Here is a 15,400-nt window from a genome sequence, read left to right as displayed (position 1 = left end):
ATACTCGATATAACATAGCCCCTCATACTAAGGATGTGATTTCCTTACAGAGTATACAGATGTGATCTGACTCCTGCTCTAAGTATGGTTGAGTGAAGGACAGGAAGACAAGTGAAGGCAGCAGGCCCCTCTTCTAATTCCTTGGTTTCAAAGACCATTCTTTCCTAGGTTCAGGATCTGCAGCATAGACACCTCCATCATCCTCAAACTGGAGAGTCCAGGGCCTGGAGTTCAGCCTCTGTATTGGAACCTGGACTGGGGGAGATAGGAGGACAGACACTTAGCAGGTGTCACAGTGAGGAATCCCAGACCATCGGTCAGCCAGTGAGAAAGTAGCTTGGTTGATACACTTCCCTGGTTTAGTTATGTCCCTGGAATAAGGGTGAAAACATGACACAGGCATCCACTCTCACCCAGGGTTTCCCTTGAGAAGTAGTTATGAATTTTCAACTCTAAAAGGATGGGTCAGAAAGAGGAAAATAAGAACTGTAAGGACAGCATCCACCCAGAATGCTTTTCTTACTGCGTTTTCACACTCCAAGAGAAAGAATATGTTTTACCACTGATCTGATGAGCTGGGGAGCTCAAAGAGTTTTCTTTACATTCAGGAAAGCCACCAAGTAATAACTAGTTATGAGAGGACCAAGAAAGTTCATCCAAATGACAAGAATAAGTAAATTAGACTCTGATGCAGAAAGTGACATGCTCAAAGTGACTGGACAGGTGTGTAAGATCAGAGCCTAATCTAGAAGCCAACTTTTCTGATTCTCTAGTCTCCTCAAATACTTCCAGGGATCATGTATCTGTAGGGGGCGGGGGCGGCATTTAGAGACTTCACATGTTCATGGTATAAACAAAACAAGACACATGGAATGGCACCCATCTTTATATTCCACAAACTCTGCTCAACGCCTTTTTTCATTTTTAAAAAACATGCCTTTTTTCGTTTTTAAAAAACATGTTCTTTCCTCCATTGAGGCAGTGGGGTGACTGGCTCATCACGTCAAGAACAGGACACACAGCTGGAAAAAGAAAATAAAGATGCCTTTCTTGCCACTTAATTGCAACAGTTTCAGCCCTATAGGCATGTGAAAGAATCTGGCATCAACTGTAGATTTAGGGGATGATACGATGATATAACACAAGTTTACCTAGTGAGACAAAATCAACATTTTCTAGGTGGAGCAAACATTTTTCTAAGGGGAGAGGAAAGAATATCAAAGACTAGCAAAGAGGCTTAAATCTGGACGGGTGCTTTGGAGGGACGCTGGATCTTATTCCTTTAAAGACATCATGGAAAGAATCCAGCAAAGCCTCTGGGCCATTTTCAGTTATTAAACAAATCAAAGTGCAGCCTTGTTTATATCTTCCATTGTCATCTCTCCTTTGCTCTCTGAACTTGAGTCTTGACCCCTGGCTACCAGAAGGTCAGCTTGGCCTGCTCTGTTCACTCCCTCCTGCTTTTTCCAGATGCCCTCCATGGGGGGTGGGCAGGCATCTGGATGGAGAGCACCAGGGAACCCCCGAGGGGCCTCCTCAAGGCGGGGCTCTCCCCTCCCTGAGGGTCCCCACTCAGAGGCGCTCTCAGTAGCCTCTTGCTCTCTCTTCTCTCCTGGCTGGAGCACTGGCAGGACAGCTCAGGCCCTGCTGCCTTCAGCAGCGTTACTTGCTCAGGAGAACACTTACTCCTCCTTACCGTGCCTAATGGAGAAACTCAGGTAGCCCCATTGACGCTCCTCCTCAGTCCACCATCTTTCTCCAATTTCCTTATCTTCTATTTAGGCAGGTGTAAAAATAGATCACAATCTGCTTCAGAAGCAGATATCCAAAGACAGAATGTCATGCAATTTTCCTTTTTATTTTTTATTTTTCAGGTGACTTTGTTTTTAATAGTCATTTTAGGCGGGGATCTTGACTCCTCAAGTGACTTTTGGGGAAAGGGGAACACTTTTTCTCGTCTTGGCTCTTCCCATTCTTCACATCAGCTAAGTGGGGGAAGATTGGGGGTTGGAGGGTACACAGACTGTTCACTTTCTTCTTCTTAAATCCTAGAGGGAGTGTATGGCTGCAAGCCTTTCTTAATAGAAAATGGTGGTGGATGCGTAGTGCTTTTTTTTTAATTTAATTTTTTTAATGTTTATTTATTATTGAGAGAGAGAGACACAGAGCCTGAGCAGGGGAGGGGCAGAGAGAGGGGGAGACACAGAATCTGAAGCAAACTCCAGGCTCTGAGCTGTCAGCACAGAGCCCGACGTGGGGCTCAAACTCACAAACCGTGAGATCATGACCTGGGTCGAAGTCGGGCGCTTAACTGACTGAGCCACCCACGCGCCCCAATGCTTCTTGGTCCTTAGTTGTTGTTTAATTTTTTTAATGTTTATTTATTTTTGAGAAGAAGAGAGAGAGACAGAGCGTGAGTGGGGGAGGGGCAGAGAGAGAGGGAGACATAGAATCCGAAGCAGGTTCCAGGCTCTGAGCTGTCAGCACAGAGCCCAATGTGGGGCTGGAACTCATGAGCCATGAGATCATGACCTAAGCTGAAGTCAGATGCTTAAGTGACTGAGCCACCTGGGTGCCCCCCCCCCCTTGGTCCTTCGTTTTGGGTCCTAGTTGCCAAATTCGTGACAATGGAGAATGCTCTACATTCCTCTAACTGGAAAAAGGATATTTAATTCTATAGGTGATTCCAAATAAAGATTTCTCATTCTTCAAAAGACAACATGAAAATATATATTCATATAGTCCTATAATTATATTTTATATAAATATATAATATTTAACCTATAGATTATAAATATATAAATATATATTATATATTCCAATAATATTAGGAATAGTAAGAATGTTCCATTACTATTAGGTAAGTTTCAGGGACAAAATTAAATAATAGGCCTCACACCAACCAAAATTCACCATGAATATCAGAAAGGAAAGCCAGGCTAAGAGGATATAGCAGAAGATTAAACATGGTCATGAAATGATTATGAGTCATTTTGTGTTCTCTACTGGAAATTATTAGGAGAACTCTAAAGGCAGACATTAGAGAACTATTGTGCTATGTTTGGTAATAAGCATGTCTTTATCAGTGTTGTAACCAGCTTTCTTCAATATGAAGTTAAAATGTTGTAAAGAATCCTGAGAGAGTAAAATGATTAGAATAAATAAACTATATTTAAATTTTAGAACAAAGGAGAAAATATTAAGGAATTATGGCCTTTAAGATATAGAAGGATTTTAATTTTTAATTAAAAAGAAAGAATGAATAAACTTTTATCCATGATGGAGAGTGGAATAAGTTGTGGCCTTTTTTTCTGGTTAAGTCTACAACCAAAGGCTTGTCTATCTCTTAACTCTTCTCTGCTGCTTTTCAAACCATGGATGAATTTCCTTTTGTTGTTGCAAAAAGTTACTACTTTTTTTATCATTAAAAAAGAGATGATCTGCCAACTAAAATAGGATATGGTTTCATCAGAAATAAGGTGTTAGCTGCATTCAGGCATTCCAAGGTGGGGTTCGATGTTCCCTAAGCACCTCTCCTCTAAGTTAACCCCCAATACTTGCAGGTCTGCATCACCCATCCTCCTGAAATCCAGCAGTCACCCAACTGCAGTGTTTTTCAAAGCAAGATCTCCAGTCATTTGAACCCAAATCATCTGTGACTCCCTAAAAAAAGTGGCCCCCAACCTCATGCCAGACCTATTTACTCCAAATCTATTGATCAGAATCAGATCTGCATGAACTGAGAGATCATGACCTGGGCCGAAATCAAGAGTCGGCTGCTCAACCAACTGAGCCACCCACGTGCCTCCAGGTCTGCATTTTTGAAATAGAGTCTCCGTGTGATTCTTAAATGTACAGAAGATTTGAGAAGTACTGTCCAGTTGGTCAACAGTGGAGCTTTTACTTTTTTATTTTTTCATCTCATTTTACGAGGCCTGAAACATTTACTTTATATCAGAAATTTCTTCATCTTTAAACATACCTAAGCCTCAGTTTCTTTATCCAAGGATGCATTCATTTTACTTCACAGGTTTTGGATCATTAAGTGAGTAAGTAGAGTGCTAGGCAATGGACTTGGCATATGTTAAGCATTCAATAAGTGACAATTAAGACGCTGGTGACAATGGGGATGACAAAATGAGGGCAGGTTGAAACAAGAATCCTGTTGTACTTTCCTGATTTCTTTACCTGAATACGTTGGGCAAACTGGAAAGCTATAAATACATCAGGCTAAAATTGAACAAAACCAGGTGATGTGGATAAAAGAACACTTCTGTCTCTCTCCCTAGATCAGGAAGCTTCCACTTCTGCCTCCCTTGTTTCTGGGCCTTGCCTCATCCCCTCCGCACAAAGGAGCTAATTCTGTCATTCAGAGTCCATTTATGAGAAGAACATTAGTCATTGCTCTAGCTTACTTTTTTAAATTTTTTAATTTTTATTTTATTTTTAGAGAGAGAGAGAGGGAGAGAGAGTGTGTGAATTGGGGAGAGGGGCAGAGAGAGAGAGAAAATCCTAAGCAGGCTCCATGCTCACTGTGGAGTGGGATATGGGGCTCAATCTCATGACCCTGGTGGGATCATGACCTGAGCCAAAATCAAGAGTCAATCACTCAAGCGACTGGGCGACCTAGGCACCCCATCATTGGTCTAACTTAAAAGGCAGGCCCCCAAACTCCCTCATTCTGTTTATGTCCCTCGCATTTTTAAATCTTTGCCTACCAGTAATAATAAACAGATCTAAGTATTCCCAGGAAGCCAGCCCTGCCCCTAAGGCTGGCAAATAAGGCAAGGAAAGTAAATAATAAAGACTGTAAAAGAAAGAAAGAAAGAAAGAAAGAAAGAAAGAAAGAAAGAAAGAAAGAAAGAAAGAAAGAAAGAAAGAAAACTTTCTTCTTGGAGGCAGCATGATTATGGATGTAGAAAATCCAAACAAATTCAGAAATGATTAGAATTAACTACTTCATTTAGCAAGTTCAGTGAATCTAAGGTCAATGCATAAAAACCAGCGGTATTTCTATACATTAGCAACAATTGGAAAATAAATTTTTTTAAATTGCATGGAATCTCTTATACCTGAGTGTAAATCTGACATAGGAAGTGCAAGATCACGGCATTAAAAATTAAAACCATTGCTTAGAGAAATTGAAGTTGACCAAAATAAATTGATAGTCTATATTTATGACATGAAACTCAATATGGCTAAGATATCAATTCTCCCCAAATTGATCTCATAGAATTTAATACAATACCAACCAAAATTGCAACAGAAATTTTGTGGAAATTGAAAAGGAGTTAGAATACAGGAATTGATTCTAAAGTTTGTGTGGAATTGCAAAGGACCCAGAATAGATAAAATAATGTGGAGAAGAACAAAGATGACGGGAAAACACAACGAGCTTCAAATCTTCCCATAAAACTACACTAATAAACACATTATCATATAGGTGGAATGATGATAGACTGTGCAGGAATAGACCTAAACATGTATGGTCACTTGATATGTGACAAAAATGCGACTGCAGTTCTATTAAGAGAAAGGATGATCTTTTCACTTAATGGTTATGAAGCAATAGGAACCTTGACACCTATTGCATATTATAACATATATTGATTTGAGTTGGAATAGGTACCTAAATGAAAAAAACATGTCCAGGGGCACCTGGATGGCTCAGTCAGTTAAGCCTCTGACTTCAGTTAGGATCATGATCTCACAGTTCGTGAGTTTGAGCCCCACATCAGGCTCTCTGGTGTCAGCACAGAACCCACCTCAGATCCTCTGTCTCCCTTTGTCTCTGCCCCTCCCCCACTCCTTCTCTCTCTCTCTCTCTCTCTCTCTCTCCCTCTGTCTCTCAAAATAAATAAATAAACTTAAAAAAATGTCCATGCCTTGAAATAGGCAAAAATTTTTCAACAGGGCACACACAAAAAAATACTAACCAATATAGGAAAAAATGATTAGCTGGACTTTATTGAAATTAGGAACTTCTGTACATTAAAGGACATCATTATGAAAGGGAATAATCAAGCAGTGGATTAGGAGAGAATCCAAGGTATATAATTTTGACAGGAGCTCATAGCCAGACTATATAAAGAATGCATGTACATGGATAATAAACATACAAATGAGCAAAAGACTTGAATAGATACTGGACAGAAAAGAACATCCAGATGGCCAATGAGCATATAAAAAGTGCTTAGCATCATTCTTCAGGAAAAGCAAATTAAAACCACATTTTTATGAGATATCACTAAATATCACCAGAATGACTTAAATTAAACATATAAAGAAAACTCATACCACTTCTTGGTGAGAATATGGAGAACCTAGAACTTTCATACTTCATACTTCACTCATAAGATTTTAAGTTGCTTCAATCCTTTGGAAAAATGTTTGCCAACACTAAAGCTAATTATATGCCTACTGTATGACCCAGTAAGTCCATTCCAGTGGAATTACACAAAAATAATAAGTACATATGTCCACCAAAAGACATTAAAATGAGTATTTCTAGGGGTGCCTGGGTGGCTCAGTCGGTTGAGCATCCGAGTATTGATTTTGCCTCAGGTCACAATCCCAGGGCCATGGGATCGAGTCCCACATTGGGCTGCAGGCTGAGCATGGAGCCTGCTTAAGATTCTCCTTCTGCCCTCTCCCCACTCACTCTATCTCTCTCTCTAAAACAAAGAAAACTTAAAAATTAAGAAAATAAATGAATATTTCTAGCAGACTTTTTCATAATGGCACCAAAGTATAAACAGTCCAAACAACCCGAATGTCTATTTCAAGGAGAATGGATAAATACATTGTTGTATAGTCATACAAAGAAGCTACCCATCAATAAAAAAGAACAAACAACTGGGCACGCAGGGCAACATCAATGAATTGCAAAGACATTATGTTGAGTGAAGGAAATCAGATTTGAGAACATATACTGCATGATGCTGTATGATTCGAATCATGTGAAGTTCAGGAATAGATGACAGAAATCAGAATAGTGGTTACCCAGGGCAGAGAGTAGGAAGAAGGGCTGTTGAATTTGCAAAGGGCAGGTGAAAATCTTCTGGAGTAACAGCAATGTTTGATATGTAGATCTGGATGGTATTACATAGATATAAACAAGTGTAAAGTCCCCTTGAGCTATAGGTTGGAGTTTTGTGCACTTTATTATATGTGTTACACCTCAGTTACAGAGAGAGAGAGAGAGAGAGAGAGAGAACAAAGTAACAGCATTTTAAAATATTAAAGTAAATGTCAGTACCAGCCCTTGAGAATTAAAAGGTCTATCAAGGAGGCAGGACTGAAGTATGTGGAGGAGTGATTTTGACTTCATAAATATATGAAGTATGATTTTGTTTAAAAAAATAACACTTATTTTTAAAAATAAGGGAAGAGAGACTGCTGAGAATTTCAGACAAGATGAGGACTGGAAACCAACCACTGGTTTTATCAATGCCAAAGCCATGGACATGAAAGCAAGAGTTTCTCTTGGAGTGATGCTAATAGAGGCCAGATTCAAGTGGAGGTGAAGAATTGGCATTGAGGAAATGGACGTAGTCAGTACGAACAATTCTTTCCATTAAGTTGGTTATTAAGGAGAAGAGAAATGTAGAAATGTGGCTGGTGGAGATGTGGCCTTCAAGAAAACTATATTAAAATGGGAAAGATATGGGGCGCCTGGGTGGTTCAGTCAGTTGAATGCCTGACTTTTGATTTTGGCTCATGATCTCAGGGTCCTGGAGTTTGAGCTCCGCGTGGGGTCCAGTGCTGCCATTGAGGAGCCTGCTCGGGATTCTCTCTCCCTCTCTCTGCCCCTCCCCTGCTCATACACATGCACTTTCCCTCTCTCACTCTCTCTCTATCTCTCAATAAATAAACTTAAAGAAACTAAAAGGAAAAGATTCGCTAATAGAGATTGACCAAATTATTATAAGAGAATATAAAACTTTTTTTTTTTTTTAATTTGGGGGAAGAGTGTGTATTCCTGGGCAGGTTCTTTTCAAGTGACCCAAGACTGGAAACCAAGGCCGTCCATATCACAGCTGTCCCTTCTGTATCCATGTGAGGGAAGGTTCAGGCTGTTATAAAGAGCAGACAGACCCAGGAACACACAAAGGGGACTGTCCAGGATACCAGGACAGAATGAACAGTCATCTGTGCCATCTGGCTACATCAAGAGATTTTGTTCTCCATAGGACCACTTGGAAAGGCTGTGAGTTCTAAGTAGGTACTTCTTCGAGGAAGAAAAACAACAGAGATGTTGTTGATGTCCAGAGCTCAACTGCAGGTTTCTGGTTCAGGCTGCAGGTGCCTGGGAGCACGGTGTCTCCACAGCACAGAGGTAAGTGGCTGAATCTTCAGGTTCAGAGGCTGTGATGTGCAGAGAACTTCCCTGCTTTAATACTGTGGCTTTTAATCTTTCTTTCTGCTTTTCCTCGCTAACTGAATACAGGAGGAAGAGGAGTTCAGGGCCTTTCCCAGGATTCTGCCTAAGCCACTGGAGCCCTGTAAACAAGCTGACCGTGTAACTGCAGTTGAGGCTGACACTGTCTCCCTCCCGAAGTCTCAAGGTCTGAGGGCTCTGCTTCACCCGGTCTTCTCCACACAACCCTGTTCAGGAAAACAAAATCAGAAGCCATGCAACGCCTTTGGTACAGTAGTTTTGAAAAATTTCGACAAGACACCTGTGTGAGCTGAGACTGAACCCCTATCCCTTCCCCCCGGCTTTGGATAAACGTGTCCCTGTGGTTCTCGCCTCTTGCCCTGCAACTTACAGCCAAACTGAAGCCACAAAACTATGAATGCACACTCCAGCACGTTCCCCATCCTGACATCTATCTGAGTCTTGGTACAATCCGTAACGATTCCAAACCCTCTCTGAGGTGCTGTCTCTGGGTCTTGGCTCTTATTCTCTGATGCAGGAGAGAGCCTTTCTGTTGGTGGCTTAGCCAATCAAAACTCAGTTTCATGCTTTTGAAGTTTCAAGAATTCAGGAAATGAGAAGAATGGAACCACCGCCGCCTCCTGGTCACAGACACAATCTCACAGTACCCGCCTCATACTGCCCTACAAAGAAAAGATTGATGGAAAGATTATATTCAATGGGCATAGTGTCTATGAGGTTCAAAGTTATAGTCAGAAAAGCCATCTCTTATTTACACTTTTAAAAGATTTTTTAATGTTTATTTTTATTTATTTTGTAAGTGAGAGAGAGAGCATGTGCGTGGGCGCACAAGAGTTGGGGAGGGACAGAGAGAGAGGCTGAGAGAGAATCCTGAGCAGGCTCCAGGCTGTCAACACGGAGCCCAACTCAGGGCTTGAACTCAGGAACTGTGAGAACATGACCTGAGCTGAAACCAAGAATCCAGTGGCTTAACCAACTGAACCACTCAAGACGCTCCTCTTGTTTACACTTTTAATTGTTTCATTGTTTCTTGAATGGCCTTTAAAGCTAAACTGGTACCAGAGGTTATAAAAGAGTTGGTCCTACATGTAACAGATTGTGTTTCTCTTTAACATACACAAGAAACTCAGCAGGTGACACTTTAAAAGGACTAGAGCTCCAAAAGAGGGAGATCAAATAGGGTGTAGCTTCATCTGGAAATCCCACTGAATGGAAAGAGGGGATATAAGAAATCCATGTCTTCAAATAATTTTATGCCTAGCTACAGGGGCCAGGTGTGACCAAAATTCACGGTCACAAACATGATAGATCTTTGGAGGGTGGGAAGGAAAAGCCTAACATGGGGAAAAAAGACCTCTCCAGTTCTAGACCTCAAAGGGATCAAAAAATCACTGCGTGTGTGTTGGGAGAGAGTAACTATTATTTATGTACAGCACGTTTTATATAGGTAAATAACATACAGTAAAAGTAAGTATTCCTTCCTCACTTACCTTTCAGTACCACAGTTCATCCATACAGGTGGGTATTCCTATGATACACATGCATTCACCGTTTTTAGACAAACCTATACACTCCATGCCCTGCTTTGTTTATTTTCCTGCCGGAGTCCAGCTCCAGCAGGTCCAGGGGTTCCCGAAGGTTGAACAGCGTGGGCGAAAAAGTGAAAATAAACTAAAACAAAAATAAAAATGGACACAGACAACACGAGTGTGTTGGACTGCCTGCTTTATTTTGGCAACCGTGGCATTATATTTGCTAGCAATTTCCTTATAGTGTGTGTCATCTATGTTTTCTGGCATTGCCTAATTCTAAAATTGTTCCTTTGTGTAATCACCCATTAAGGAATAACATGATTGTTTTCTTGTAATGTTCCCTCTTGCCCTTTGCTTATTGATTAACTTCTCTCGTTGTTTTCATTATGTATCTACGTTTATCTACAATCTATAAAGCATCTGCTTTGCTGTTTTCATGAAAAGTCATTTATCTCTCAACACCTCAAGTGGAACAGTTGCAGGGACATGACCTCTTAGTTGTTTCCCTGAACCATTCGTGGTTTGAAGAACAAAAGTGTTCGCCTCTGTCTGAGGTTCCAGGAGGGGCCAAGAGGGCCTTAGAAACCCATACCTTATACATTCTCAGAGAGACAATGCACCTTGGAACTAATGAACCATTCTGTACCTTAACTGACTAGGTTCAATCATCATCTGGAATGCCTCCTGGGGGCCAAGTGGGCCTAGGGGTTGGAGTGACCTGTGCCCATAGATACACTCCTTTGTTGTCAGAGTGGGGCTTTCAAATCCATTTGTTCCTTCCTTGGCTGAGAAACATACGACGCTATCCTTCCTTTAGGTAGAGGAGGCTTCATAGGGGGTGGCAAAGGCTAAATGCAGGGCCGCACAATTTCCTTGCAGAACCTTATTTCTTTCCCCAATGGTTCTTTTCCCAGGGAGCCTGTTGAGGGCAATTCCCCAACAGACAACTCCCCAGGTACTTTTATTAAGGCCAAATTACATAAAAGCGGGAGTACAAGAAGCTTCACTGTCCGTGGGCCGCCCTGCAGTCCCGATCCGTCCAGCGTCCGGGCCCTGCCATCAGGCTGGTTGGATAGCTGGCTTCCAGCATTTTCTCCCATGCAAAATGGCTATGTAGCATACCCTTGCACAGACAAATCATATTTTATTTAAGCAGTTTTGTATTTTTGCAAGTTTAGATGATTTCCAGTCTTTTACTGTCACAGATTTTGCTGAAATGAATTTCCTCAAAGAGGTTTGCCAGCATGATCCAGTATATCAATAAAAATTATTGAAAGTTATAAAGCTACAAAAAAAAAATCCATGCATCTTTCATTTAGTAAGTGTTGCCAAGACGCCTTTAAATAAGCAGTAGTAATTTACATAGTTACAATGTATCAGCATCTGTTTCTCCATTCCCTTGCCAGCACCTTATATAACTAAACTGTTTTATCTTTCTTAATTTAATAAGTGAAAAATGCTAATTCAGAGTACCATCTTTAATTGCTCTATTATTAGTGAAACTGGGATTTTCAAAATAATTTTAAAATCTGTTCGCATGTCTGACTTTGAAAACTATTAAAAATTTGTTCCTTCTGAAGTCAGAACAACAGGAATCAAACTCCAGGTCTATGGTTTATTTGCTGTGAGATTTTGAACACGTTTCTTACTGACTGTTACTTAGTTTTCTCAACTGAAAAATGGAGAAACAATAGTCATACCTTCTAGAATTGCTGTATCATATGCACTGATATAAATAGATTACATATATGTTTATACAGTTATAAACATATAAAATCAAATAATGGCTAGTGTTAGGATGTCCTTGGAACCACAGTAGAGGGGACGGCCATCTTGCCAGGGCAACCCAATGAAAAGCCCCTAGTAGCTGCCAGAACTAGTTGGAGGTCAACCAATCACCGAGCGACAGCACGACCTGACGCGAAAAAGGCCCACCTGGACCTAAACCCGGAACCGCTGCAGCTTAAAACCCCCACCCCACCACACCTGGGGGCGACTTCCCTGACTCCTCTCTCTCTCTCTCTCTCTCTGAGTCACGGAACCTCGCCCAAGGCCTTAGTTCCCAAATAAAGCCTTCGACTGCTAAAAATTTTTTAGCCTCTGACTCCTCTCTTTACCCTGCCTTACTCCTGACCCTAACATTTGGTGCTGAAACCCGGGGGGAGGTAGTAGCTCGCCTCCCTTGGCTGAGCTCCCTCCTTGCCAAGCCAGAGGCCAACCATCCTACTCTCAAGCGCCTACAGGAGCCGGTAAGTAGGAGACCCCTCCTTCCCTCCTCCAACCGCGGCTGACACCCACGAGAGACGTCTCGCAAGTCAGTCTCCATTCCTCCGCACGCCTCAAGGCCTGCACGCCAATAGGCCCTTATTGCAGCGCAAGGGACGCCTCGCCCTGCCACGCCAATGGCGAGTAAAGAGTCTAAACCTCCTGGGTCTCTTACCCTCCCCCAATGTCTGTTAAAAAACTTCTGGCTCCTGGGCTTACAGGGCAAACTTCATCATAACCGACTCATCCGCCTTTGCACTGTAGTCTGGCCTCGGTACAAATTAGATAATGATCCTCAATGGCCTCCCGAGGGGTCTTTACAATACCAAATCTTAACCGATCTGGACAATTTCTGCTATCAGCTGGGAAAATGGGGAGAAATACCCTACGTCATGGCCTTTTGGGACCTCAGGTCTCGCCCCAACCTATGGTCCTCCTGCCCCTCTGCATGCATGCTCCTTGCCCGCCCACAACCCCCCAATGACCCCACCTCACCAACTTCCCCGATCTCCAACCCCTTAGAAGATCTAGCCACGCCGCCCACCGGCCCTCGCCCTCCACCGGCCCTCGCCCTCCTCCATACTCCCAACCCCCAGCTGTCCCGCCCTCGCCTCCCATATCATCCCGAACTCGTGCTCAGGCCCCTCCCAGCAAACAGACCCCAGCAGCCATCTTACCTTCTCCTAGGTGGCAGGACCTGAAGGCCTAGTTCGCGTTCACGGCCCCTTCTCCCTCCAAGACTTATCCGCCATTGAAAAGCTGCTAGGGTCATTCTCAGCTGACCCCACCCAATACACTAAGGAATTCCAATACCTTGCCCAAGCCTACAGTCTCACATGGCATGACATCCATGTAATCCTCACCTCTACCCTCACCCCTGAGGAGAGGGAGCGAATCCAGGCCGCAGCCAGGGAACATGCAGACCAAACCCACATGACCGACCCCACTATACCTGTAGGGGCCGATGCTGTCCCAGCGGCCGACCCCATTGGAACTACCAACATGCAGGCAATGGTCACCGGCACTGGGACCAGATGATCCAGTGCCTACTAACAGGCATGAGGGCAACCTCAAACAAATCAGTAAATTTTAACAAACTTCAAGAAATATACAGGACCCGGATGAAAACCCCGCAGCCTTCCTTAGCCGGCTCACAGAGGCACTTACCCAGTATACCAGACTAGACCCTACCACCCCCGCCGGGGCCACAGTATTGGCCACCTATTTTATTTCCCAATCAGCCCCTGATATTAAAAAAAAAACTAATAAAGGCCGAAGATGGTCCTCAAACCCTTATGGCCGACCTGGTAAAGATGGCTTTTAAAGTTTTTAATGGCCGAGAGGAAGCTCAAGAACAACGGCGACAGGCCGGTCTCCAACAAAAGGTACAATTACAGACCCAAGCTTTGGTAGCTGCCCTGAGGCCAGCCACAATAAAGTCCTCCGGACCACGGCCCCCTCCGGGGCCATGCTTTAAATGTGGCCAAGAAGGCCATTGGTCTCGTCAGTGTCCCCATCCCAAAAAGCCTACCAGTCCATGCCCATTGTGCCAGCAAATGGGCCATCGGAAATCTGATTGTCCTCACCCAGGGGACGACAGACTCGCAAGGCCCCCACGTGGCGAGGCTTCACCCCGATTGGACTCTGCCTTCCAAATGCTGGAGATGGAGGATGACGAGTGACGAGGCCCAGACTCAGTAACTCCAGTGACCCACGCTGAGCCCAGGGTAAAACTCCAGGTAGCGGATAAGTCCATCTCCTTTCTGTTGGACACAGGGGCTACCTATTCCGTCCTGCTGAGCTATTCCGGCCCCACCACGCCGTCCTCCGTTTCGGTCATGGGCATAAATGGCACCCCCTCCATTCCCCCATGCACACCGGTACTCCCCTGCTGCCTGGATGGCTTCCACTTCTCCCACTCCTTCCTAGTCATCCCCTCCTGCCCTGTCCCCCTGTTGGGCCGAGACATCCTCAATAAATTAGAAGCCTCAGCCACCTCCCTATCTGCCTTACAAAGGCAGATCAACTCCCTAGCACAGGTCACTCTACAAAACTGATGAGCCCTAGATCTCCTGACAGCAGAAAAAGGGGGAACATGCCTGTTCCTGAGGGAGGAATGTTGCTACTACCTCAATGAATCAGGCTTAGTTGAAACCAATATAGAACACCTAAAGGAAATCCAAAAAACTCTATCCGCGCGCTCAGGATCCTCAGACCCCCTAACCTCCTGGTGGCAATCACCCCTCCTAACTTGGCTCCTCACCATAGTCACCCCACTAGTTGCTATCTGTATAATACTTATGCTCTTACCTTGTTTTCTCCGTTTTGTACAAAAATGAATTCATGAAGTTTCCCAGGTGGTCCAGCCATATTCCCGCATTCCAACCTCAGACCCCGCATACCATGATGTCGTCCTTACACCCGCAGGAAGCAGCCAGATCAGATCCGTCGCCCATTATCACCAATAAGAGGTTAGAATGTTAGGATGTCAGGGCGCCTGGGTGGCGCAGTCGGTTAAGCGTCCGACTTCAGCCAGGTCACCATCTCGCGGTCCGTGAGTTCAAGCCCCGCGTCAGGCTCTGGGCTGATGGCTCAGAGCCTGGAGCCTGTTTCCGATTCTGCCTCTCCCTCTCTCTCTGCCCCTCCCCCGTTCATGCTCTGTCTCTCTCTGTCCCAAAAATAAATAAACGTTGAAAAAAAAAAAATTAAAAAAAAAAAAAAAAAAAAAAAAGAATGTTAGGATGTCCTTGGAACCACAGTAGAGGGGACGGCCATCTTGCCAGGTCAACCCAATGAAAAGCCCTGAGCAGCGCGCGGAGCAACAGCACGACCTGACACAAAAAAGGCCCACCCGGACCTAAACCCGGAACTTAAAAACCCCACCCCACCACACCTGGGGGCGACTTCCCTGACTCCTCTCTCTCTCTCTCTCCCTGAGTCACAGAACCTCGCCTGAGACCTTAGTTCCCAAATACAGCCTTTGACTGCTAAAATTTTTTAGCCTCTGACTGCTATCTTTACCCCACCTTATGCCTGACCCTAACAGAACATAGCAAATAGTTGATTAATATTAGCTATTATTGGTGCAATTTTCTTTTGGCAAGTTAATCTACTTACTGATTTTAAAAAGCTCTATATTTTAAAGTTACATTTTCCCTGTTTTTGAATCTTTTTATTCCATTTTGGCATTTGCATTTGGCTT

General features: G+C 43.6%; 1 long non-coding RNA gene across 1 annotated transcript; it reads left to right on the top strand.

The window, feature by feature from the left end:
- The first annotated feature begins 11,674 nt into the window (after window positions 1–11,674).
- LOC123583363 lies at window positions 11,675–14,688 on the top strand. The gene is made up of 3 exons (XR_006704832.1): window positions 11,675–12,182; window positions 13,789–13,937; window positions 14,626–14,688. It is a non-coding gene; the product is annotated as an uncharacterized LOC123583363 (long non-coding RNA).
- The last annotated feature ends 712 nt before the right edge of the window (window positions 14,689–15,400 follow it).

The sequence above is a fragment of the Leopardus geoffroyi genome, chromosome B3 (assembly GCF_018350155.1).
Source record: "Leopardus geoffroyi isolate Oge1 chromosome B3, O.geoffroyi_Oge1_pat1.0, whole genome shotgun sequence".
Classification (NCBI taxonomy): Eukaryota; Metazoa; Chordata; class Mammalia; order Carnivora; family Felidae; genus Leopardus; species Leopardus geoffroyi.
Note: the sequence above shows the minus strand (reverse complement) of the source record. Positions and strands in the feature narration are given on the sequence as shown.